The sequence below is a fragment of the Ranitomeya variabilis genome, chromosome 1 (assembly GCF_051348905.1).
Source record: "Ranitomeya variabilis isolate aRanVar5 chromosome 1, aRanVar5.hap1, whole genome shotgun sequence".
In the NCBI taxonomy this organism is placed as follows: domain Eukaryota; kingdom Metazoa; phylum Chordata; class Amphibia; order Anura; family Dendrobatidae; genus Ranitomeya; species Ranitomeya variabilis.
In genome coordinates this window covers 357456108-357481916 of record NC_135232.1, presented here as the reverse complement: position 1 = coordinate 357481916, position 25809 = coordinate 357456108, and the positions used below count along the sequence as shown (strand labels likewise).

The 25809-nt window shown below is 40.9% G+C and overlaps 1 protein-coding gene across 1 annotated transcript in view; it reads left to right on the top strand.

The window, feature by feature from the left end:
- The first annotated feature begins 291 nt into the window (after positions 1–291).
- The window catches only part of DIRAS2 (DIRAS family GTPase 2), a 47328-nt gene continuing 21810 nt past the window's right edge, over positions 292–25809 (top strand). Inside the window, exon 1 of the mRNA XM_077299916.1 lies at positions 292–427. The gene's annotated coding sequence lies outside the window, so the exon portion shown is untranslated. The remainder of the gene's footprint in view (positions 428–25809) is intronic.

Sequence of the window (25809 nt, the reverse complement as noted above, 5' to 3'; positions counted from 1 at the left end):
TCATACATTCGGCGCTTTTTACAATAGTTATAGTTTTGTGACCTGATACCTAGAAATAGGCAAGGCATCAGGAAAAAGAAAGGAGTGTTCACATGAACGTTCAGTAGGTGGCACCTAAAAGTCTCCTTCCACTTTGCAGTCGCCATTAGAGGAGCAGGAGTGGGAGCTGGAGCCTGTCCATCCCTGAGCTGCACAAGGCTCTGTAGCCAAGGTACTGAGGCAAAAGCAACAGCCCAGGCCAAGGCAGAAAGAGACAGAAGGGGAGGGAGACACAGCCAGTGAGGACAGCAAGGAGCAGCAGCAGCACAAGGCAACAATCACAGTGCACCAGACTGAGCACTTCCAAAAGCTCCTTCTTCCCACCAGCTCTGTTTATATTATGACAGCAAAACTCTGAAGATCTTCCCTGTCTATTCTTCATCATCAGGTATTTATCCTGCTCTTTACCTACATGTAATGACTGAGGAGCCCACTGCTGATGGCACAGAACATTGTGCATTGCTGGATGCTAGAATCCAGGTCAGCAGCATCCACATCACCTGCACAGTGTAGCTCCAGTATGATATCATAATCTTATATAATGCCATGAATCATTGCACAGACAGGCCAGGCACTGGTTCCTCCTGATTATACAAGGACTATGTTCTTCTGATGCTTCTACCTAGGAGAAAGGAGATCTCCCTGGCATATCTGTGCATTGGAGCTCTGCTTCTGCCCATATTACTGTATGGACATGCTCAGCAGCAAAATGAAAAGGCAAATCCTTGTCAGCTGTGCAGGGGATATTTCCAGTTAATATTCTATAATGCTGATTTAGAATCAATACTTTGCACAAGGGAATCAATCAGACATCCCTGTTCTGTTTCCTCAACTTTACAGAACAGCAACATAGCTGCTATGGGATGCTGAGGGGAGGAAATCTGGCATTTGATGATGGGACGCCCGTTAAACATAAGCATTGATTTTCTTCCCCCCCCCAAGTGCTTCAGGAAAGAGATTCTGGAACACAGCAGCCTTTAAATCAGCTTAGCTCCCTCAATCTCAGCAAAAGGCAGGGAATGGTAGCAGAAAAAACACAGATTAAAAAGAGGGGTCAGCAAGGTTCCCGCACACAATTTATATTACATTGAAACACAATGTTACATATTTAGAGATTCTGTTTTGTTTTTTTTTGTTGCGTTTTTTTCAAATGATTTTTTTTTTATTATTTCAATAATCCATCAGGAAATAAGCTTGTCTTATTCATACAAAACTGTCAGACTCTGCAGCATTGCATATTTATGAACATACTGATTTGCAGAGTAATATATTTAATAAATTATAACTTTTTTTTCCCATCGGTTGAATATTCTCTTTTTATGAAACAGGATGTAAAAATGATTCTTACATGCAGAATATAAATGGTGTGAGTTACGGGAATTATGTGCATGCCAATGTGGCAGAGTTGAGTTTTTTATGTGCCATGCTGAATTACCGTATCACAATGTGTAATTTATGGCCCCCAGAAAGCCCGCCACATTAGCTAAACTTACAGCGCTAAATGGGGTCCTTAAGAATTGATATATTCAGTTCTGCTACATCTGTAAAATTATCATCTATCCTCTGGCACCTGTTTTTACAGCTGATTTGCAGTAAGTATACCCTGCTCTGATTTTTCCACCCATATGATGTTGCTTTGGCTGTCATCTAAAGTTAGATAATCAGGTCATCTCGGATGCGTATATGCTATAATGCACAGTCAATCAGTTGGTTTCCGCAGGCATTAGATTTGCAACTGAAGATTAATGAATGTGTGTGATTGTGTGTGTGTGTGTGTGTGTGTGTGTGTGTGTGTGTGTGTGTGTGTGTGTGTGTGTGTGTGTGTGTGTGTGAATGTCTGTGTGTGTGTTAATGAATGTCTGTGTGTGTGTGTTAATGAATGTGTGTGTGTGTGTTTGGGTGTAGAAAGCCCTCAGGTGTCTTTAAATGCAATGAGTTTTCACCCCTATTTTACATATTTTACATAAAACTTGTAAGAACAATCAGATTTCAGTTTTTCTTAAAAACTGGGTGACAGCTCCTAAGTACACTGCACTAATTGGTATTAATGGTTGTCACCAAAGATCTGAAGGACCAAACTACGGTAACTTCCAATCATTCCAGTAGGCTTTATACAAAAGTGCAACAAAGTGAATTTAAAATGATTTTCTGATCTCTGTACTAAGATCCCTTGCCATGATATCACCATGTAAGCCAGTCCCTTCCTTAAGTAGTAATTTCACTTTGGCGTCACCACCACAGAAAATGATTGGCTAAATACATTACAATTTTTTTTCATGAAGTTAGAACTAGTTTGTCAATATTTTTGCTAATGAAAAATACCCTTAAATACGAGCTAAGTTTTATTACTGTCATAGAAGGAAACCTACAAAGCTCTCCACAGTTTTGCATCTAATTCTCACCCCTTACCCCTCTAGACCAAACATTATTACCCTATGTTCACGTGCAGTTCTCTCTTTTTAATGACCTAAGACTAAGAGTCTCAAACCTCACAAACCCATCTCGAAGACTTCTCTTATGCTGCCCCAATTCTCTGGAATGCACTACCCCAGATAATCTGGTTAATTCCCAATATGCACAGTTTTAAGCGTGTTCTAAAAACTCATTTCATTAGACTTTCCTATCACCTCACTAATCTAACTACTCCCTGTTCTACACTCCTAACTTTTGCTCAGAATCTGGTCCCTTCCATCGTCTGGATAGCAGTCTGTATCTGGACATACCGTACATAGATACTGGCTGATAACCGGGTCATGCAGTTTTATTTGAATGCCCCTATTTATTTATTATAATCAAGGCTGGACCATACAAGACAAGCACTTTTTTACCTTTTGTGTCACCCTGTTTCCTAATAGATTGTAGGCTTTTGTGCAGGACCTCACTCCTCTTGTTTAAATTGTTGAATAATATATTGCTGCGTAAAGTCTTGTAGAATTCGTACAAGTCCGCCTCTGAATTGTAAAGTGCTGCAGAATATGTTGGCGCTATAGAAATAAAATGATCATTATTAAGGAAATTATATGATACGTATCAGTATGTCTGTAGATGGCTAAACAGCCCAGACATGAAATGATACAAATCATACCATACATTACACAGATCACCCGGCATCTGTTACATAAATAGCAAACTAGATCGCCAATAACACCAAATGAAGAAAAACCTTAATGTAGTAAAGAGCAAATGTGTAACAACCCATAAAATGTAATTGTAATTCAATTTCACCTACTCTATACAATAATGTAATTACTGCCTGACATGTAGGCATCCAGAATGCTGTACCATGCAGAAATGATCTCATTTCTATACATAAACCATGTATGTACATGTCATTTCCCTTATTTTCTTTTTAGACTAAATACATACACTTCCTGTCCAGCACTTCTGAGTCTGTTATGGCCGTATAATTTATGGATAATTAATCTAATTCAGACATTTGCAATACATATAACGCTATCATAGTAATTTGCATAACATATTCAGAAATTTACAGGAATGGTAGAAAGAAGTCCTGCCACTACCCACAGAAATAACATAATATCTATTTCATACTGGCCAGTTAGATTAACTTTGAAACTATTACTTTTAGGAGTCATGAACACAACTGTTTAAATTGAATCGCTATATAGCTATGCACATGTCAGATTTTCTCCTCAGAGTGATCCAAGGAAAAAAAAAATCGGTAACTTGCCAAACTTTGATCTGAGTGTCAGATCAAAATTGGCAACGCAAGTTTGTGGGTCCATGGAAAACATCAGACTGCATTTGGATGACATCCGGGTGCAGTTCGATTTTCACGGACTGACTGGTGAAGGTGAAGAAACATTTTTTTCTCTCTACCGCCGAGAAGAATGGATTCTCTTCTGACCAAACTCTGATTAGCGTAATCGGATTGTTTTTCCCAGATGGAGAAAAAATGATCATGTGATCCTACCCTTAAATGGAATCTATCACATACTTTGTACCCACAAACAGAATACAGAATCCCATTTTGAGTGCATATACTAATTAGGCTGGAAGTGCATTGGGGGTGAACCAATCAGTTTTCTTTATTTTCCCCCTTCTGGCGCCACACTCCTCTCCCTGAATAACTATTCTATGACTGCTGTCTTTAGAGCTGACAACCAAGGAGAGAAAGGTGACACTGGGCATCGAGTAATGAAGAAGACTGATGCACTGACCTTTCACCGCGCTCACCCCAATGCACTTGCAGTCTCATGAACATATTTGTTGAGAGTAACATTTCTCAGTGCCAGAGCGGTATTTTGGGGCCATAAAGGTATCTGTTACCTTATATATTCAAGAATATTCTATTGGGGATTATAAAGCTGATGAAAGATTACATTACAATGATTTTGGGCTGTTTTACCTTGGAAGTAGCTTAGGAGTTGACATTCTACCAGATTGCTAAATCATGAGTTTTCTTTTTACTCATGTCTAGTACTATAAATAATAGAATTTATATATTCTATTTATACTAGGAAATAGTTTATTTTAGAGTTACAAGAGAGATGTCCAAAATTACTCTTGACTGGTTAATCCTGGAAGTATTTTGTGAGCTAAGATCCCTCAAACTGCTGGAACAGTTTTCTTTTTTTATTTAAAGGAATCCTGTCACTAGGTTTGGCCGATCCGAGTTATAGTCTCCCCCTTTCAGGGCTTATGTACTGCATTTCATAATGCTGTATATAAGCCCCCGATCTGACCTGTAAGAGAAGAAAAATACATTTATTATACTCACCTGTGAGGCGGTCCGGTCCACTGGGTGTAGCTGGTCTTGGTCTGGCGCCTCCCATCTTCTTACGATCCTTGTCCTCCTGCTTACTTCATATGGGCAGCATGGTGGCTCAGTGGTTAGCACAGCAGCCTTACAGTGCTGGGGTCCTGGGTTCACATCCCACCAAGGACAGCATCTGCAAAGAGTTTCTATGTTCTCTCCATGTTTGCGTGGGTTTCCTCCTTGCTCTCTGGTTTCCTCCCACATTCCAAAGACCTACTGATAGGGAATTTAGATTGTGAGCCCCATCGGGGACAGCAATGATAATGTGTGCAAACTGTAAAGCGCCGCGGAATATGTTAGTGCTATATAAAAAAATAAAGATTATTATAAAAATAAAGATTAGATTATGTGGATGACGCATCCCTGCATCATCCACACAGGCTCCCCAGAATCACGCTCCTGTGCAGGTGTACTTATCTGCCCTGTTGAGGGCAGAGCAAGGTCCTGCAGTGTGGAGGTGCTGGGCCTCTCTGACCTTTCCCGCCGCCTGCGCACTGCGGTACTTTGCTCTGCCCTCAACAGGGCAGATAAGTACGCCTGCACAGGAGCGTGATTCTGGGGAGCCTGTGTGGATGACGCAGGGACGTGTCACCCACATGAAGCAAGCAGGAGGATGGGGATCGTAAGAAGATGGGAGGCGCCGGACCAAGAAGAGCGACACCCCTCAGACTTGACCGCCCCGCAGGTGAGTATAATAAAAGTTATTTTTCTCCTCTTTCAGGTCGGATCGGGAGCTTATATACAGCATTATAGAATGCTGTATATAAGCCCTGAAAGGGGAAGGCCATAACTCGTATCGGCCAAACCTGGTGACAGGTTCACTTTAACACTAGGTTTAAGAATATAATCAGTTAGAACGTACATATTACATAACTCTAAGAAATAGTTTGTTCCAAAGTTCAAAACTAATTTGTCTGCACATAAGGGGGATTTCTGATCTAAGACATTAACAATAGGACATGTCCTTTCTGGAGAACAGAAGAACCCTGACTCAGCCCATGGACTCCCTATCCAGGCAAACACTGTATGGACTACGTTACACTGACGTCTATGAAAGATGCCCAAAGAGCTGAACAGCTTTTGTATTTCTGTGAATGTGTCATAAATATTCCACCTATAATGGTCACTTGTATATGTGGTTTTAGTTTGAAGATGCTAAAAAAAAAATCAAAAGTTCACAGCTTCCAAATTACCAATTCCTTCCTTTAGCTCTCTGTGTTTAACATTGAACTCAATAACTGGTTTTGAGTTGGAAAATGTGAATTTTTTTGTACTTGAAATCAAAAGAAAATGAACAACAACGACATAAATACAAATGTTTCAGACAAGCTGCAGGATTAAGGGACAAATAAGAAAGATATGAATCACTAGCAAAAGCCACAGACTTGTTTTTTATGTTGATATTTCTCACATATTCTCTGGTAAAAAGGATTTGTATGTAGCGGAGCAATGTCAGTGTCATTTATTGAATATTTCAAGATTTCACAAAGCAAGCCAGATCGATAGTTATTCTATGGCGTCAAGGGTTATTCTATAGCTTTATGTTCACTGCTATAAAACCTAATATTTAATTTTATTATTTAATAGTCAAAAACAGATACAGTACAGACCAAAAGTTTGGACACACCTTCTCATTTAAAGATTTTTCTGTATTTTCATGACTATGAAAATTGTACATTCACACTGAAGGCATCAAAACTATGAATTAACACTTGTGGAATTATATACTTAACAAAAAAGTGTGAAACAACTGAATTATGTCTCATATTCTAGGTTCTTCAAAGTAGCCACCTTTTGCTTTGATGACTGCTTTGTACACTCTTGGCATTCTCTTGATGAGCTTTGAGAAGTAGTCACCGGGAATGGTTTTCACTTCACAGGTGTGCCCTGTCAGGTTTAATAAATGGGATTTATTGCCTTATAAATGGGGATGGGACCATCAGTTGTGTTGTGCAGAAGTCTGGTGGATACACAGCTGATAGTCCTACTGAATAGACTGTTAGAATTTGTATTATGGCAAGAAAAAAGCAGCTAAGTAAAGAAAAATGAGTGGTCATCATTACTTTAAGAAATGAAGGTCAGTCAGTCTGAAAAATTGGGAAAACTTTGAGAGTGTCCCCAAGTGCAGTGGCAAAAACCATCAAGTGCTACAAAGAAACTGGCTCACATGAGGACCGCCCCTGGAAAGGAAGACCAAGAGTCACCTCTGCTTCTGAGGATAAGTTTATCTGAGTCACCAGCCTCAGAAATCGCAGATTAACAGCAGCTCAGATTAGAGACCAGGTCAATGCCACACAGAGTTCTAGCAGCAGACACATCTCTACAACAACTGTTAAGAGGAGACTGTGCAGCAGGCCTTCATGGTAAAATAGCTTCTAGGAAACCACTGCTAAGGACAGGCAACAAGCAGAAGAGACTTGTTTGGGCTAAAGAACACAAGGAATGGACATTAGACCAGTGGAAATCTGTTCTTTGGTCTGATGAGTCCAAATTTGAGATCTTTGGTTCCAACCACTGTGTCTTTGTGCGACGCAGAAAAGGTGAACGGATGGACTCTACATGCCTGGTTCCCACCGTGAAGCATGGCGGAGGAGGTGTGATGGTGTGGGGGTGCTTTGCTAGTGACACTGTTGGGGATTTATTCAAAATTGAAGACATACTGAACCAACATGGCTACCACAGCATCTTGCAGCGGCATGCTGTTCCATCCGGTTTGCATTTAGTTGGACCATCATTTATTTTTCAACAGGACAATGACCCCAAACACCTCCAGGCTGTGTAAGGGCTATTTGACCAAGAAGTAGAGTGATGGGGTGCTACGCCAGATGACCTGGGCTCCACAGTCACCAGACCTGAACCCAATCGAGATGGTTTGGGGTGATCTGGACCGCAGAGTGAAGGCAAAAGGGCCAGCAAGTGCTAAGCATCTCTGGGAACTCCTTCAAGATTGTTGGAAGACCATTCCCGGTGACTACCTCTTGAAGCTCATCAAGAGAATGCCAAGAGTGTGCAAAGCAGTCATCAAAGCAAAAGGTGGCTACTTTGAAGAACCTAGAATATAAGACATAATTTCAGTTGTTTCACACTTTTTTGTTAAGTATATAATTCCACATGTGTTAATTCATAGTTTTGATGCCTTCAGTGTAAATGTCCAATTTTCAAAGTCAGGAAAATACAGAAAAAGCTTTAAATGAGAAGGTGTGTCCAAACTTTTGGTCTGTACTGCACTTATTGCTGCCATTTTCTAGATGGCTAAAACTTTCTTATATATGTACAGATAAGGCATGTTATGAGCACTTTATTGCTGCCCCTCCATGATTAAGAGATTTCCCCACAAATTAGGTATTCCGATGGCACAAGAAGAGACAAAGTTCCATCCAGGAGTGTAACTACAACAGGTGCAAGGGTTGCAATCGCACCCAGGCCCTGCAGCCTAGGGGGCCCTAAAAGTACCTTTGGACTATAGAAAAAGACTATAGCTATTAAAGATTTAAAATATTTGGTGGCCCCGTTGGAGCTTTCGCATCCGTGCCCATGAGTTTCAAGCTACGCCACTGGTTCCGTCCTTGGTGCCCAGGCCGGTGGCGTTCACATGGACCTGCACTCAAGGACTGCCGCTCAAGCAGTGTGATGTCACTTGCTACAGGAGCTCCCATGTGCCAAAAATAAAAATGGATTTTGGATTTTGACTTAAGAGAGTTCAGGTTATCTTTTCTGCATGTTAGAGCGCATTTTCTAATCAATTGATTTACACAATTTTATTCATGGACTTAGGTAGTCAGTGCGTTGTTTCATTCTGCTTAGTGGAAGTGCTAGTGTGTATTTTCTATTAGATTAATTATTTTTATGTTTATGGGTGACCTTACACAATGTTTACATGCCTCTTGTTACGATTAGAAGAATTATAAGTTAAAAGGCAGTTTTGTTAAAGGGAATCTGTCAGTAGGTTTTTGATATCTAATCTGAGAGCAGCTTAGTGTAGTGGCAAAGACTATGATTCCAGCGATGTGTCACTTACTAGCCTGTGTTTTGCTGTTTGAACACAAACACTGTATTATCAGCAAGATATTATCATTACAGGACAAACTGCCTTGTGCCTTCTGGTCTAACCACATTCCCACCACTGATTAGCAATTTCGGTCACAATACATTATACACAGAAAGCTGCCAATCAGTGGTATGGGCGGGGGTTGCACAAGGCTCAGCATTCCGAGCTCTGTTAGATCTGATACATCTCTCAAATGAGGGTCTCTGTCCCTACTTCATGGTGCTGTAAGATTACATAGCAAAAACCTGCTGGCAGATCCCTTTAAATATTATTAGAATTCGCAATACTTTATCAATGTGTGAAAAAAACTGCCTAATAAGAGCCTGCCTTCTGTTTCATTTCAACTGTAGCTACGGTGCATGATGGTTGTGCTCTTCCTACAGATGCAAGCATTGCAGTGCGTAATAGCATTGAATTTCACTCCAAACCTTGGCAAACCTTTGTGAATCAATGAGTTGAAAAAGAGTAAAACTAAAAGTGAGCAGTATTTTTAAATGTTCAGTGTCCATGTTTCATTTTACTTTAGCTGAAAAATTGTATAATTAAAATCCTGTTTAACGGCATAGAGACTTAAATTTATTCAGTTTATGTGTCATTTCTATAAAAATTCCACATTATAACATTGAGTGGTTCACACTTACATTTTTAGAGATGTTCAACACCTACGAGTTTTTCAAGAAAACACTTAATCAGGAAATCCTCTCTTTGGGTTGTCTTTGTTGGACTTTTTCTGAGCCTTTTGCATAGCTTCGTGTAGATTCAATTTGGATCTGCTTCGTAGAAATGACATTCACTTTAAAAAAAAAAAAAAAACCTTTCAGAAAAAAAGCTAAAAAAACTGTCATCTAGTGAACAGCTATATGAATTTCCCACAGAAATGAGTAGGATGAGTTTCCCAAGCATTTTTAAGTCCTTTTTTTTTCTGGAGGATCTTGTGTAGAGGATCTCCTCAGAAAGCTCTGTGTTCCCATAGCTTAAGATTGCCACAATCTTTGTACAAACATGTGTGACAGAAATATATAATAATGTTTCTTTTTTTGCTATATTTGTAGAATGATTATTTATGATTTTTGAGAGATTAACTTTTCTTCAGGTGAACCTACTGATTTTGGCCGTTCAGACTATCTTATGTGTATGGAGACCTCATGATCCTGAGAATGAATATGATAAAGTGTAGTCTCTGTGCTTTTTTTCCTTCAGAGCAACCTCTGGGCACCAACTAGAGGGTGACTGGGAGTTTGGTCATGATGGGAAAAACAATAGGGACCAAACACAAAATAACTTCATACACCATCACTTTATGAGATGGAATACCCTTGATGCTTAGCAGCCCCAGCTCGGTTTTATAAGTGACCAACTCTAAGGCCGAGGTCACATTTGCGAGTACGAGTCTCACGCCAATACCCGACACTGCCGCCGGCACTCGGGACTGGAGCGTGCGACTTCATATAAATACATGCAGCTGCATACTCCGGTTTCAAGTGCCGGCGGCAGTGCCGGGAATTGATGCGCGAGACTCGTACTCCCAAGTGTGACCCCAGCCTAATGGCAATCGATGGTTGTTGGCTATGAAATTATTCTAGAAGCTTAGTTATATCTGACTTAAATGTGAAAAAGCAATACATACTAATGTACAATACATTTACTAGTGTTATAAATCCATATGCCCATGCACCTTAGCAGTGCTGTCCAAGCAACATTCTAGGAACATAGCACCATGAGTCGTAGCTGGACAGATTTACTATTATTTCAGAAATTTGCGTAAATTCTAGAACCTATATACATACATGCATTCGATTATTTTTTTTTGGACAAAGAGGCATGATATTTGTTAAGAGGCATGCATCACTTAATTAATTTGCTTTATCTTGTTCCATTGCAGTGCTGTTCCAAGACAGACCAATCCTAGTAAATGTCCCCTTTATTGTTTTATGTAAAAAAAATAATTACAAAACCACATGCCATTATTGGTGCCTTGTTATGCAGAAACTTGTTATGAGCATTTTGAAGATTTTTGATTTATGTATGCGTGATTTATACTGCTCAAAAGCAACATTTATGAAAAAATATATATATTTTTTCTTTAAGCAAAACAAACAAATCAAGACATCATGACGTGAGTCTCCATTGTTGTAAAATCTTCCCAAAATGCATGTTTTCTACTAATGGGATAGAAACTCACCGTGATTTAATCCCCCACCCCTCCCGACAATAAAATATGCACTTAGTAGTAAGCTAATAGCTGAATTGGAGATTTTGAATGCTAAGGAGTTCTGAGACTAATGTGTAGTTGATTGATAGAGGTCCATCAAGTAAAATGAAACCCTACATTAAAGTGTAGCTTCACCTTAGATCAACTTGCACCAGATATTTGTGAACTGTACTTATAGCTTATTTTCGTATCAGAGCAATCTGATAATAATTCCGAGAAAAGGGAATGGAATAAAAATCCTATCTGGAATCCTTAAGGCATTTCTGCACAATACAAAATTCAAATATTTTACTGTAACACTTATCAAATTATTCTTGTCCATAAATGTAGTCAGATCTGCCTATTTCCCTTGTAAGAAGTGTCTCCGTTAATGTAAATGCAACATTTTGGTTCAATTTTTCCAGGAATAATGACCATGCACCCCAGTTCTCAGTTTGGGTCCCGGTTGTCAGACCTACATCTATTTCATTTTTATGATATACTCTAGTTAATATGCCATAAAGTATTTTATGAGACAATTTCCTTTAATGTACTGTATGCACATGTTATTTATTACAAGGTTATAGAAAAGATAGACACACTCCTCTCTAATCTCATTGTTCTCTGTAGAAAACAAATGTTCAAAGCGTTCCAGTAATAAAGCTCTTTGATCTCTCTGGTTGATAAATGAAAATTCTGCAAAAAGCCACTCTAGGATGATGAACAATTGAAAAATGTATAGGGCTTTACTGTTCCAGTGACGTCTAGAAACATCAATAAGTGTGGAGTGCAGAAAACTGAACTAGCTTTTATCTATTATGAAATCAAATGACAGTCATGGGTATGCATTCTATAGATAGATTTTGCAACCTTCTGTTTATGTTTTTCTTATATATAAATACTAGTGATGAGCGAATACATTCGGTACTATTTGTTACTCGCACAAATAGTTTGGGCTATTTGTTACTCGTTTATTAATTAAGTATTCACCTCGGTATATTCGAGTAACCCGCCCAGCGTGTTTGACACTTTATTTGCAGCCAATGAACATGCTGGGCTGGCTTGCCAATCACAGTAATACCACCACCATCTTTGCATCCAGCACCATAGGGGATATTTAAAGGCTGCCGGTGCCATCTTGCGCACATTGCAGCCAGAAACAGCATAGGGAGAGTGTAGTTTGTGCGTAAGGAGAGTAGGGAGAGTGTAGTTTGCGCGTAAGGAGAGTAGGGAGAGTGATAGGAGCTTATAGTGAACGTTATTCATTCCAGAAAGCTCTTTTAAGAGCTGAAGATTGTGAAGAGATTAGATTAATTGTTTGTTAGGTGGGGATTTCAGCAGTAGTAAGAAATTTAATAGGGAAGTTGGGTGAAAGGCAGGCATCTGGGTGGGTGTTCTGACCATTGCAAATACATGCTGCAGATCTCTGCTACTTTCCACTGTGTTGAATAGTAGTTAGTATTATTAACAGTCTGTGGGATTAGGGTGAAATAGGGAGGGTTTCATCCACTACCAAAATAAAAAAAATCAGCTATTTGTAGAGGGAAATATTATTAGGTAGTAACAGCATATAAAAAACATTTTTTGGAGAGCTACGCAAAATTACATTCCTCAGTGGCAGCATACAGTAACATCCATTTTAAAATCAAATTGCAAAATAATCGTCATTGCCTCTTGCCTAAAATACCTAATATTTGTCTAGCAGTTGTGCGACTGGCCCATCTGGGTAGAGATAATCGTACGTGACAATTTAGCAGGGGAAATAATCTTCATTACTCCTCATTTGGAGTGTGTCGGGCAAGACAATTGAAAAAAAATATATAATTTTCTATTGGTTTAAAAAATAGCATATCTCTAGCAGTTGTGCGACTGGGGCAAAACCTGCAGAGATACGCAAATGTGACTATTTACATGTAATTTACGTCAGTCTGCTGTTGTCATGTATAATGAAGCTGCAATCTCCAAAAAATAGCCACACATTACTAGATACAGTGAATTTGTACATAAGACCTTTGTATGGGTACTTGTGAAAAATAAAGCCAGTATTTTTTGTTTTTTCATAAGCATAACGCATTCAAGATACACCACTAAATAACCTAGACAAGTGCGAGGATGTTGTGGGTTGGATGGCAGGCAAAGGCTCCAGTGTGTTGACAAGCAGCACCACGATTTCTTCCACATGGTCCAATCTCAGTAGCCAATAGGCTGGGGCTCTGAATCCTCAACCTGGTCCTTCTTTCTCCCACCATCAAGTCTCAGGAGACATATGACCGCAATGCTGGCCACTCTGAGGAACTGTTTGTGATTTGTCAGGCCCCTCATCATGGACCATTGAAGAGGGTCATGAGGAGCTGGAGTGTAGTGATGCCCAAACATTTGAGCACCCACAGCCAGGACAAAGACACATTGGGGAAGGTCAATTGATGTCTGAAGAGGTGAAGGATAATCATGAGACACAGTAACCATCGGGTCAGACTCAAATTGCAGCTCAGAATGAGGATCAGATTGAGGAAATAGAAGCAGACGTGTAGATGATGAGGCCACTGATCCAACCTGGCATGCCTAGTAAGTACAGCAGTGCACAGAGGGATGGATCTGTAGCAAGAAAACAGGCAAGAAGAGGTAGTGGTTTGCCCAGAGGTAGAACTCGGTCAACTGTTCACAGAGCCCCCCCACTTGGCTAGATAACAGGCCAAGGTTCATTGTTCCCCTGTATGGCAGTTTTTTTCTGAAATTCCTTCATACAAAACAAATGCAGTTTGCATCATCTGCCAAACCAAACTAAGAAGAGGCTAGAACACTGCCAACCTGAGCACCTCCATCATGCAAAAGCACATGGCAGTCAAGCACCCCAGTAGGTGGGGAAAATGCCTGGGTACCAAATCTGTGTCTGGTGAAACCATTGCCACTTCCCCTGTGTTACGGCCTTCCAAAACTGCTGACCATGAAGCAGGCACTGATACCTCCTGCCCACAACCAGCTGTTGCACACACAAAACAGTCAGCAACCACATCCACTTCATTGTCCCAGCGCAGCGTTCAGTTGTCCCTGCCCCAGACATTTACTAGAAAGCAGAAATATCCAGTCATTCACCCACAATCCCAAACGCTAAACACCCACATTGTCAGATTGCTAGCACTGGAAATGTTGCCGTTTCGATTTGTGGGAACTGAATCTTTCCACAACCTCTTGGCGGTGGCAGCCCCACGGTACTTGATTCCCAGCCGACACTATTTTTCCCGGTGTGACGTCCTTTCATTACATAAGTACGTGTTACACAATATCAGCCGTTCTCTGGCCAACGCAGTCACAGGAAAGGTCCACCTAACCACAGACACGTGGACAAGTTCTTGTGGACAGGGACAATACATTTTCCTGACTGCACACTGGATTTACCTGGTGGAATCTGGGACAGAGTCAGAGGCTGGGACATCGCACATCTTACCCACACCAACTTCCATCAGGGTTTCAGTCTCCTCTTATGGACATGGCAGTGATGGCGGACAAAGCCCGAAATTCAAATAGACGTGTTTGAAATGGCATTGTAAAGGGATAGGGAATATGTATTCCACTATCTTGCTAACTACTTGGAATGAGGGAGGGTCCTCCAAAATGTACTAAGTGAGAGCTCTACCACATATATGACACAGGGCCACCTGAGGGCTCTAACCAAACTGTTTATCTCTATTCAGTACAGTCTATACCTACATACTATATTCGTGTTAAAAAACACTCACTCACACTAACTTTTTTCTCTAAATCTGTGTAAATGTAAGTTTAGTGTAGCATCAATGTGTTAATACACTCACCGATTGCTGTCTTCTCCAGTATCCAGTGACATTCTGTCTTTTGAGCCACAGAACTTGCTGGATCACACTGAGACCTGGAAATAATATAACAATATAATTTTTATTTATATAGCGCCAACATATTCTGCAGCACTTTACATTATAGAGGGGACTTGTACAGACAATAGACATTACAGCATAACAATAAACATAGATCAAAACAGATACCAAGAGGAATGAGGGCCCTTTTTGCAAGCTTACAATCTATGAGGAAAAGGGGAGACACGAGAGGTGGATGGTAACAATTGCTTTCGTTGTTTGGACCAGCCATAGTGTAAGAATTGGGTGTTCATGTAACGCTGCATGAACCGATTATCAGCCTAAGTATGTAACAGTACAGACACAGAGGGCTAATTAAATGCATAAAGCGTATGAGAACATGATGCGAGGAACCTGATTATGGTTTAAGTTTTTTGAATGGGCCACACAGGGATAGTTAGGTTAATGCGTTGATGCGGTTGGCCAGTCTGAACAAATGCGTTTTTAGGGCACACTTAAAACTGTGGGGATTGGGGATTAATTGTATTAGCCTGGGTAGTGCATTCCAAAGAATTGGTTCAGCACGTGAAAAGTCTTGGGGACGGGAGTGGAGGTTCTGATTATTGGGGATGTTAAACTCAGGTCATAGCAGAATGGAGAGCACAGGTAGGGTGGTAGGCTGAGACCAGGGAGGAGATGTAGGGTGGTGCTGAGCCATGGAGCGCTTTGTGGATGAGGGTAATACGTTTTTACTGGATTCTGGAGTGGATGGGTAACCAGCGTAATGACTGGCACAAGGTAGAGGCATCGGTGTAACGGTTGGTGAGGAATATGATCCTGGTTGCAGCATTCAGGACAGATTGGAGATGGAAATGACTTTTACAATACAAACATAATGATCACCAGAATGATGCTTCATACACTTACTTTGAGAATGAGGCTCATTGACATAGAGATTTAGACTTGCTGTCAAAATTTCCGTCACGTGATTCAGGAGAGGATTAGAACGACACTGGATACTGGAGAAGACAGCGATCACTGACATTTACATAGACTTAACAAAACAAGTTAATGGAAGGGCTTCTTTAAATAGTGTTGTAGAAATCTGATCCACCCAAATATTGTTTTATTGAGTCAATGCCTGGAACTCTTTTATACTAGAATCTTATTTCATTGGAATTTTGCTGATTACGAAAATAATTGTATTTGAAAGCTCATATTATACTGCTGGTTATAAACAGCAAGATGGTGTTATAAAGACTCTGAACTAGAAGGAAGTGATGGAAAATGTGAAGTCAGGGCTAAGCAAAATATTTCCAATTCAATAAGTACTAAGGGGGTTTTCCAGGCTGCAGCAACATTTTTCTAGTCACTTTATATGACTTCAGATTTCTGAATAATGACAGCGTTTTATTTGCACACTTCTTGGATTCTGCTTTGGTACCTGCTCGAGTGGATGTCATCTGTCCTCAACTATGCAATTTGGATCCTGCTGGCCATTTGCGGACTACCATCTTTACTGATTCAATGCTCTATTAAGTAGAGCAGTAGGGAAGTTAGTGGGCAAATGACAGCAAGAATGCAATCCCATGCTTGTGATTAAGTGGAAACCACCTGAACAGGCAGCAAAGCAGAATCCTGACAATGTGCACAAAGTGAATGTAGAAATGTAGTTATAGCCCAAACATCACCGAAATGCAAATTACACAGCCCTATAATATCAACTTTTGGAGAAGGCCGCCCTTACTCTAGACTAGATTTTTCTGTGATGGATTTACAAGTACCTTATAGCCTATATGTAATATCTAAAAGACTACTACAATTTTGATTGGATTTTCTAAAAGTGGTTTCTAGATGTATACTGCAAAATTAGACTCAAAACTAAAACTAAACTTTCCAATATTTAAAGGAATGAATTTAAAAACACAAGTCACCATTATAAATATTGAGTATGGTATCCTCCAGACTTGCTCAAGAAACATTATTGGAGTACTATTCACTAAAATGCAGAACAGGAGAGATGAAATTTGTCTTCTCGCAAACACATCTCGGCTGGAATGTAATGCAACAATATTGCAGCCCTGTCTGCTTGTGAGCTGGAAGCTGGAGCTAAGAGGAACCTACAGATGTGTCAGTTATCAGGAGAGCAGAGAGCAGCCATTACACATCACCCTGTAACCATTACACATCACACTGGTAACCATTACACATCACACTGGTAACCTCTACACATCACACTGGTATCTCTGGTAACCATGTCACATCACACTGGTAACTCCCCCTTATATTTAAAATAAGCTCTGGAGGCAGAGTTATTTCCAGGCACCTTCCTCCCAGAGCCTGGAAGAGGTCACTTATATAAAGTTATAAAAGATGATTTCTCAGCAATAATACAGCTGATATGAGACACACAGGGAGGACTGTTTTCAGTATTCTATAACCTGTATGCCATATTAATAGTTTAGATTTAGTCAAATGTGGTGACAGATTCCCTTTAAAAGCTTTCTGCTATTGGCAATAAACCAATCAAACAAAAACAATTTGAATATCTGAACACAACTAGCTCAACCAAATTATACCTAAAATGTCACTTTAATGACTTCTGCAGTCTTAGTATTAATCAACCCCTTTGTGACAAGCGTCTTTATTACTTCATAGAACACCTTTCACTTATATAGAGTCGATATTAGCTTATCTGCTGCCTGAGGCAATAATAAAAATGGTGCTCTCTCACCAGACAAAATCATAAGTTAGAAATTCACACAAAAATAAAATCTAAAATTATCCTTCTCTACCTTCAATTTAAAGGGGTTGTGATGAGAGTAAAAAGAGAGTACGTTGATGCAGTGGCAGACACAGGCAGGAGCCCAGGGTTACCAAGTTGACTTTTTATTTTTTACTGGACCACTTATCAAAAAAATCACAGACAGTATTTTTTACAGAAACAGCTCATAATTTTTGACAAAATTATTACCAAATACGTGCAGTATTTACTGTAAACTGTAAAATTATGATAATTACAGCCAAAATAGTCTGTACAAGTTTGTTCAGTTTAAAAAAAAAATCATGGATGCCTCAGATGTTTTATACGGACAGGGCAAAAAAGTGTCCTATTTTTACAGATTGTTATTGAATTTCTTGATGGTTGTGCAAGAACAGCCTTTTGCAGTATAACAGTCCTGTATATGTGAGTAGGCATGTACTGATTTGGAGGTGCTAGTTGGCCCCCTTACCTCTTGTATATACAGCTCTGGCAAAAATTAAGAGACCACTGCAAAATTTTCAGTTTGTTTGATTTTTCTTTTTATAGGTCTATTTTTGAGTAAAATGTAAATTGTTCATTTATTCTATAAATTTCTGACAATGTCTCCGAATTTCCAAGCAATACATTTTGTATTTTTTTCTGAAAAGGAGAAGTGGTCAAAATAAAAAACCCCAGTGCTTTCAGACCTCAAACAATGCAAAGTAAACAAGTTCATAATCAATTAGAAACAACAATACTAATGTTTTAACTCAGGAAGAGTTCAGAAATCAATATTTTGTGGAATAACCGTGATTTTTAATGCATCTGGGCATGCTTTCCACCAGTCTATCACACTGCTTCTCGTGCAAAAACGTAAGCAGCTCTTCTTTTGATGGCTTGTGACTATCCATCATCCTCCTGATTACATTCCAGAGGTTTTCAATGGGGTTCAGGTCTGGAGATTGGGCAGCCCATGACAGGTTTTGATGTGGTGGTCTCTTAATTTTTGCCAGAGCTGTACATACACATATACATACAGTATATTACATTTTGTGCAACGTATAGGGAACATTATCATACTGTGCAGATGTGGGCCCAAGGAGGAGAAACTAGCAGGAGGGTTTGAGTATATTACAGACTTGATCTTCAGTCATCCTCCCCCTCCCAACACAGACGTAGGATGGGGGATGAAAGAAAGCCCTGGATAGTTTATGATAGAAACACTTCTAATACTTTAACAGCTGCCCCCTTCTAAGCTGCTGCATTCTGCCATCTGAGGCAAGATGCTGAACTTGCCTCATAGCAGATGCGATCATGCAAATGTTATAAATATATAGACACCAGCTCATGGCCGTGTTCATAAAGAATGAAATCCAGTTGACTAACATCATCCCACCAGGCGCCGCTTCCTCTTTGTCTTGTGCAGTCACCCACGCCTGCGCTCTGCAATTATTTCTCGGGCATGCGCCGTGCGCGCTGCCCTGGAACTCACATCAGCTGATGTACTGATATCCCACCTGCGTGTAGCGGAGGCCCCAGATCCCCCCTCGCAGTGTGTTATGATGTATTCACACTGCGGGGCTGGGAATCTGGCACTGTGCGCAGGCGCGATCTACTTACATCACTTGATGTAAGTTCCACGGCGCATGCTCGAGAGATAGTTGCAGAGCGCAGGCACGGGTGACTGCACAAGACAGAGAGGAGGCAGCGCCTGGTGGAATGTTGGACGGCTGGTTTGATGATGGATTCTATTCAGGGATTACTGAGACAGCAGTAGTCCTTAAAAGTGACATAGTGTGAAGAATTTGGAGAAGTCACCTGTAATATTAGTTGTGTTGAGCTATTTAAATTGTTTGCTTGATTGAACAGTAGAACGTTAGTAAATGTAAATATTAACCCTAATTTAGAATGAGGTTAATAATATTATACACCACGAGACAAAAGAAAATACCGACAACAGATCCCTTGTTTTTTGCCACTGCAATTTACCTCATCACCCTGCACAAAAACTCCGGTCACCAAAACCGGTCAGGCAAACAGTCGTTTCCTAGAAAGAGAAAATAGGTGGCACTCACACTCCAAGTAAAACATCCCTTTATTTTATGTTATAAAATGTTGCAGCGAGAGAATTGTGGGACACTTCATGGTCTCACAAAGTGTCCCACCATTCTCTTGCTGCAACTCTTTATAATATGAAATAAAGGGATGTTTTACTTGGAGGTTAATAATTTTGATTGCAGATCTATCTATCTATCTATCTATCTATCTATCTATCTATCTATCTATCTACCACCAATCTATTTCCTATCTATCTATCTCTATCTACTATCTATGTATCTATCTATTATCTATCTCATATCTATCTATCTGTCTGTCCCATATCTATCTATCGATCGATCGATCGATCGATCGATCGATCGATCGATCTATCTGTCTATCTCTGTATCAATTTATCTCCTATCTCCTATCTAGGGCCAGTCTTAGACAAAGTGGGGCTCTGGACTAAAATTTAAAGTGGGGCCCCAAATGCTCACATATTGCACCATCACACATAAACATTTCTGTTGTATTTACAAGCACTGAGTTCAGGCCGTTAAATTAGCGTGGTTGACAATATTGAAGTCATTTGATGCTTGTTTCCCGGCCTCTTTAGGGTAGGTGCACACTTTCTGTATTTAGCAGCGCTTTGGACACAGCACATTTCCGCTGCATCCAAAGCGCTGAACACAGGTGATTCCGCATGTGTTCATTGAACTGTGCAGATTCATTGCATCCAATACATTGTACAGGTGAAATTTATCTGGCGGTGGCTCCCTTTTTCACAAGATAAATAGACATGCTGCAGTCTGGAAAGATGCGCAACATGTCCGTCTCCACGGGTGAGCCGCAGGCGTCTGTGAACACATAGTGGACTTGGGATTTCTAGAAATCCCATCCACTATGCTGTAACATCTGGACGCTGCAGGTTGGGTACTGTACAAGTATGCAGCATTTACTGACCATGCTACCCTTACTCCGAATGAGTAAGAATGATGGGTACAGATAGTCTTTGATACAGTATAATGCAGGTCCCAAATAATAGAATGTACTTCCTATGTATGCTGCAGCCCCCCTCATAGAGTATACTGCAGCCCCCTCAGAGTGTATAATGTAATCCCTTCATAGAGCATAATGCAGCCCCTCTCAGAGTAGAATGCAGACCCCCTCAGAGTATAATGCAGATCCAGACACACAGTATAATGCAGCCCCCTTGGAGTATAATGCAGCCCATACACAAAATAAAATGCAGCCCCCCCGCACACACACAGTATAATGCCCCTTCAGAGTATAGTGAAGACCCCTCAAAATATAATGCAGCCCCACACACAGTATAATGCAGTCCCCCAGAGTATAAAGCAGCCCCCGTAGAGTATAATGCAGCCCCCACATACAGTATAATTCAGCCTCCCCACAAACACACACACACAGTATAGTGCAGCCTCCCACACAGACAGTATAATACAGCCCCCACACAGTATAATGCAGCCCCTTACACACACACAGTATAGTGCAGCCCCTCACAGTATAATGCAGCTCCCCACACATAGTACAATGCAGCCCCCCAGTCACAGTATAATAAAGCCCACACCCACAGTATAGTGCAGTCCTCCCACACACAGTATAGTGCAACCCCCACACACAGTATAGTGCAGCCCCCACACACAGTATAATGTAGCACCCCCACATACAGAATAATGGAGCCTCCTACTCACAGAATAATGCAGCCCCCACTCACAGTATAATGCAGCCCACACATAGCATAATGCAGCCACCACACACAGTATAACATAGCCCCTATATACACAGTGTAGTGCAGTCCCCCACTCACAGAATAATGCAGCCCCCCACACACAGTATAGTATAGCCCACACACAGTATAGTGCATTTCCCCAACACACAGTATAGTGTAGCCCCCCACAGTATAATGTAGCCCCCATATACACAGTACAGTGCAGACCCCACACAGTATAATGTGGCCCCCACTCACAGAATAATGCAGCCCCCCACACACAGTATAGTGCAGTCCCCCCACACACAGTATAGTGCAACACACACACAATACATACCTCTCCTCCTTTTTCCTTTCTGCTCTCGCTGCTGCAGAGTGTCTCAGCATTTTCACTACTGGCACACACTGAGTCAGAGGCAGAGGGATGGGAGAAGGAGCGTCATCTGACTCCTCCATCACTGCTTTCAATGCAGTGCGCGATGCTGGGGGCGGCGCCAGGCCCCTCTTATGGGGGCCCCATAGCAGCTGAATGGTGTGCCGCTATTAGTGGCATGCCACTGGCAAGGGGTCCCTGGAAGAGCGTGGGCCCTAGACAGCTGCCTGGTCTGCCTACCCTTAACGCCAACCCTGCTCCTATCTCCTACTGTGTTTATCTCCTATGTATTTATTATCTATCTTATCTCATATCTATTATCTATCTCATCTATCTCATATCTGTCTATTTATCTATCTCATATGTATCTATCTAATTATAGTATGATATAGGCAAATTAGTGGAGAACATATCATCTTACTATTTTCACCAAAGTCAAAATTAGATATTGAAGAAAGAAAGAACATAAGAGGTGTTTTAGCTAATATCACACAATTATATTGTGTAATCTTTTCATTTCAAAACTGTTAGATATTTTTTACTTAGCACCTGCTGGTGGTCATGGCTGATCATAGTTCTTTACAGTAACCCTTTCCAATACTAGGGTAATGTGTACTTTTGTTATCCTATATGTCCGTCGTGCCTTAAGGCTATTTTCAAAGAGGTTGGTGCAGATAAAAATCAAGGTATTTATAGATAAAGCGTTATTGCACCCTCTGGTGTGTTACCTTCTGAAGCTCTCATGTGTTACAGAGTGCAAAAAAATGATTCTGGGCAATGAACCAGATCCATATGGTATCACACCACTTTGCCAAGAATATAATAACTATAATGACCTGAGACATTTCACAATATGGTTATCCTTTATTTGCAAGCTAGCTGTTGCTGTTCTCTTTTGTTTGCCTTTATATATTGGAAAATGTTGACCTTAATCTTAATTTATTGGCATAAGTATGTATTCGTTGTGCTAATATATCGCATAGCTGCAGCACTCATTCTATTCCTTTTGAATATGTGCTATAAAAAAATGTACATGAGCAATGATTCTAGGCTACTTGTTTCTTCATGCTTGCAATGGTTACGTCTTGAATATATTACCACAAGGTAATGAATATGATTTGCACACAGGACAACATAGCAGCTGGTGTCTGTAACACAATTAGACTTTGTCTACTTAAAAGCAAAAAAAAAAAAGATTAGTCTGTGCCCGATACTTCTGAGGGAAAGGAAATTATAAGCTTCTGCTCAGAAATATTTCACTTGCCCTCAGTATAAAGCCGTCACTAGGTAATGCTCCAGGTAAGGACTGCCATTACTTTGCACCACTGTATAAATATGAAATTTCATATCACAATTGAATGTCTCTGCTCCACATTCTCTTGACTGACAGAGAAGTGGATGCATAACCAATACTGTTAGTATAAATGTATATTACATAAAGTGATGTAAACAGGCAATAGTGATATTAACCGACAGCTCATGAATGCTGAGGATTACATAGCAGGAGTTCATTTTTGAAAGTACTAGCAAATCTGCAGCAGATAAAACAATGTTTTAAGAAGCTCAGTAAGTAATGCACCTCTGGAATAAGGATCTCTGTCCCTATTTTATGCTGATTTCAGTTGAACTGCAAAACCATGGTGTCAGACTCACTTTAAATAGTACAAGTATTTTGTGCCTTTTTCCCATTGAGTTAAATAGAATCTGTTATAAGGTTTTGCAACCTTATCTGAGAAAATGATTAAGGAGCAGAAACCCTAATTCCAGTGATGTATCACTTACTGGTCTGCTTGCTGCAGATTTGAGAAAATCTTTGCTTTATTTGTTTTAGATCTACCAGTTTTTGGAAGTGCATCTGAACAGCAAGGTGGATTGCTGTTGAGGGGAGATAGAGAAAAAAATAAAATAAAAATCTATAAATCTTCAGCACAGCGAGTGTGAGCGAGCTGAGTGTGACCTGAGCGTAAGTGTGAACGGCGGTAAGTGTGTGACTTGTGATTCAGTGACTTTGGAATCAGGGAGTTTCCAAGGGAGGAATTGCTTCTGTTTTTTTTTTTTTTTTTTTGGTTTAATTAATACTTTGTATTTATTTTTAATTAACGTTTCTGTGTGGTGCAATCCCCATTAGGAAATGTGCTCCACAATTGATAATGCCATCCAGTGCACATCTTGCCACATGTATGCAGTCCTTGACCAGCCGGTCGAGGGTGCATACTGCTGTGCGAGATGTGAGCACATTGTGCATTTGGAAACCCAGATACTGGATCTAAATGTGCAGCTGGCAACACTGAGATCCATAGACAATATGGAGAGGAGTCTTCTGCTCACAGAGCAGACGCTCAATGGGATAGATGAGGAGGGGGATGGTAGGATGGAGCTGCAGGACAGTGTGGCAGTTAGCTGGGTGACAGATAGAAGGTGGGGTAGAGGGAAGAGTGCCAGGGAGGCTAGTCCTGATCTGGCACACCCCAATAAGTTTGCTAAGTTGGCAGATGAGGGGGGTGCCAGTACAGGGGTAGCACTGCTGCAGCCAGGCATGTCCTCTGAAAGCCGGAGGAGTGACTGCTCCAGTAAGGAGGGAAAAAGGAGAGCAGGGCAGGCCAGACAGGTGCTGGTAGTGGGGGACTCAATTATTAGGGGAACAGATAGGGCAATCTGTCACAAAGACAGGGATCGTCGGACGGTGTGCTGCCTACCTGGCGCTCGAGTCCGACACATCGCTGATCGGGTGGACAGATTACTGGGAGGGGCTGGTGAGGACCCAGCGGTCATGGTGCACATTGGCACAAATGACAAAGTTAGAGGTAGGTGGAAGGTCCTTAAAGATGATTTCAGGGAATTAGGCTGCAAGCTGAAAGCAAGGACCTCCAACGTGGTATTTTCCGAAATACTGCCTGTACCACGTGCCACGCCAGAGAGACAACGGGAGATTAGGGAGGTTAATAAGTGGCTCAAGAATTGGTGTAGGAAGGAGGGGTTTGGGTTCCTGCAGAACTGGGCCGACTTCTCAGTTGGCTACAGGCTCTACGCTAGGGACGGGCTGCACCTCAATGGGGAAGGGGCAGCTGTGCTGGGGGAGAAAATGGTTAGAAGGTTGGAGGAGTGTTTAAACTAGGGATTGGGGGGGAGGGTATTCATTTTATAGGAGGGGAAGATAGTGCAGATAGAGACCTGGGCACAAATAAGGAAGTTGGGGGTGGCGGTGGCATGGGGGGTGGGGTTAGAACAGTTAGTAATTTAAGAAAGAATAGAGGTACAGAGAGTAACATCAAGTGCATGTATACTAATGCCAGAAGCCTCGCCAACAAAATGGATGAATTAGAACTAATGTTGTTGGAGCATAATTATGACATGGTGGGGATATCTGAGACGTGGCTGGATGCGAGCCATGACTGGGCTGTTAACTTGCAGGGCTATAGCCTTTTCAGAAATGACCGTACAGATAAGCGAGGGGGTGGGGTGTGTCTGTTTGTAAAATCGACCTTAAAACCCATCCTGCATGATAATATAGGTGAATCTAATGAAAATGTAGAGTCTCTGTGGGTGGAGATAAGGGGAGGGGGAAAAAATAATAAATTACTGATAGGGGTTTGTTATAAATCTCCAAAACTAATGGAAGCAATGGAGAATATCCTCGTAAAGCAAATAGATGAAGCTGCGACTCAAGGAGAAGTCATTATTATGGGGGACTTCAACTACCCTGAAATAGATTGGGGAACAGAAACCTGCAGTTCCAGCAAAGGTAATCGGTTTTTGACAACTATGAGAGACAATTACCTTTCACAACTGGTTCAGGACCCAACAAGGAGGGGGGCACTGCTAGACCTAATATTAACCAACAGGCCACACCGCATATCAAATATAAGGGTTGGGGGTCACTTGGGGAATAGTGATCACAAAATAATAAGTTTTCATGTAACCTTTAATAAGATGGGTAGTAGGGGGGTGACAAGGACACTAAACTTCAGGAGGGCAAATTTCCAACGGATGAGAGAGAATCTTGGTGCAATTAACTGGGACGATATCCTGAGACACAAAA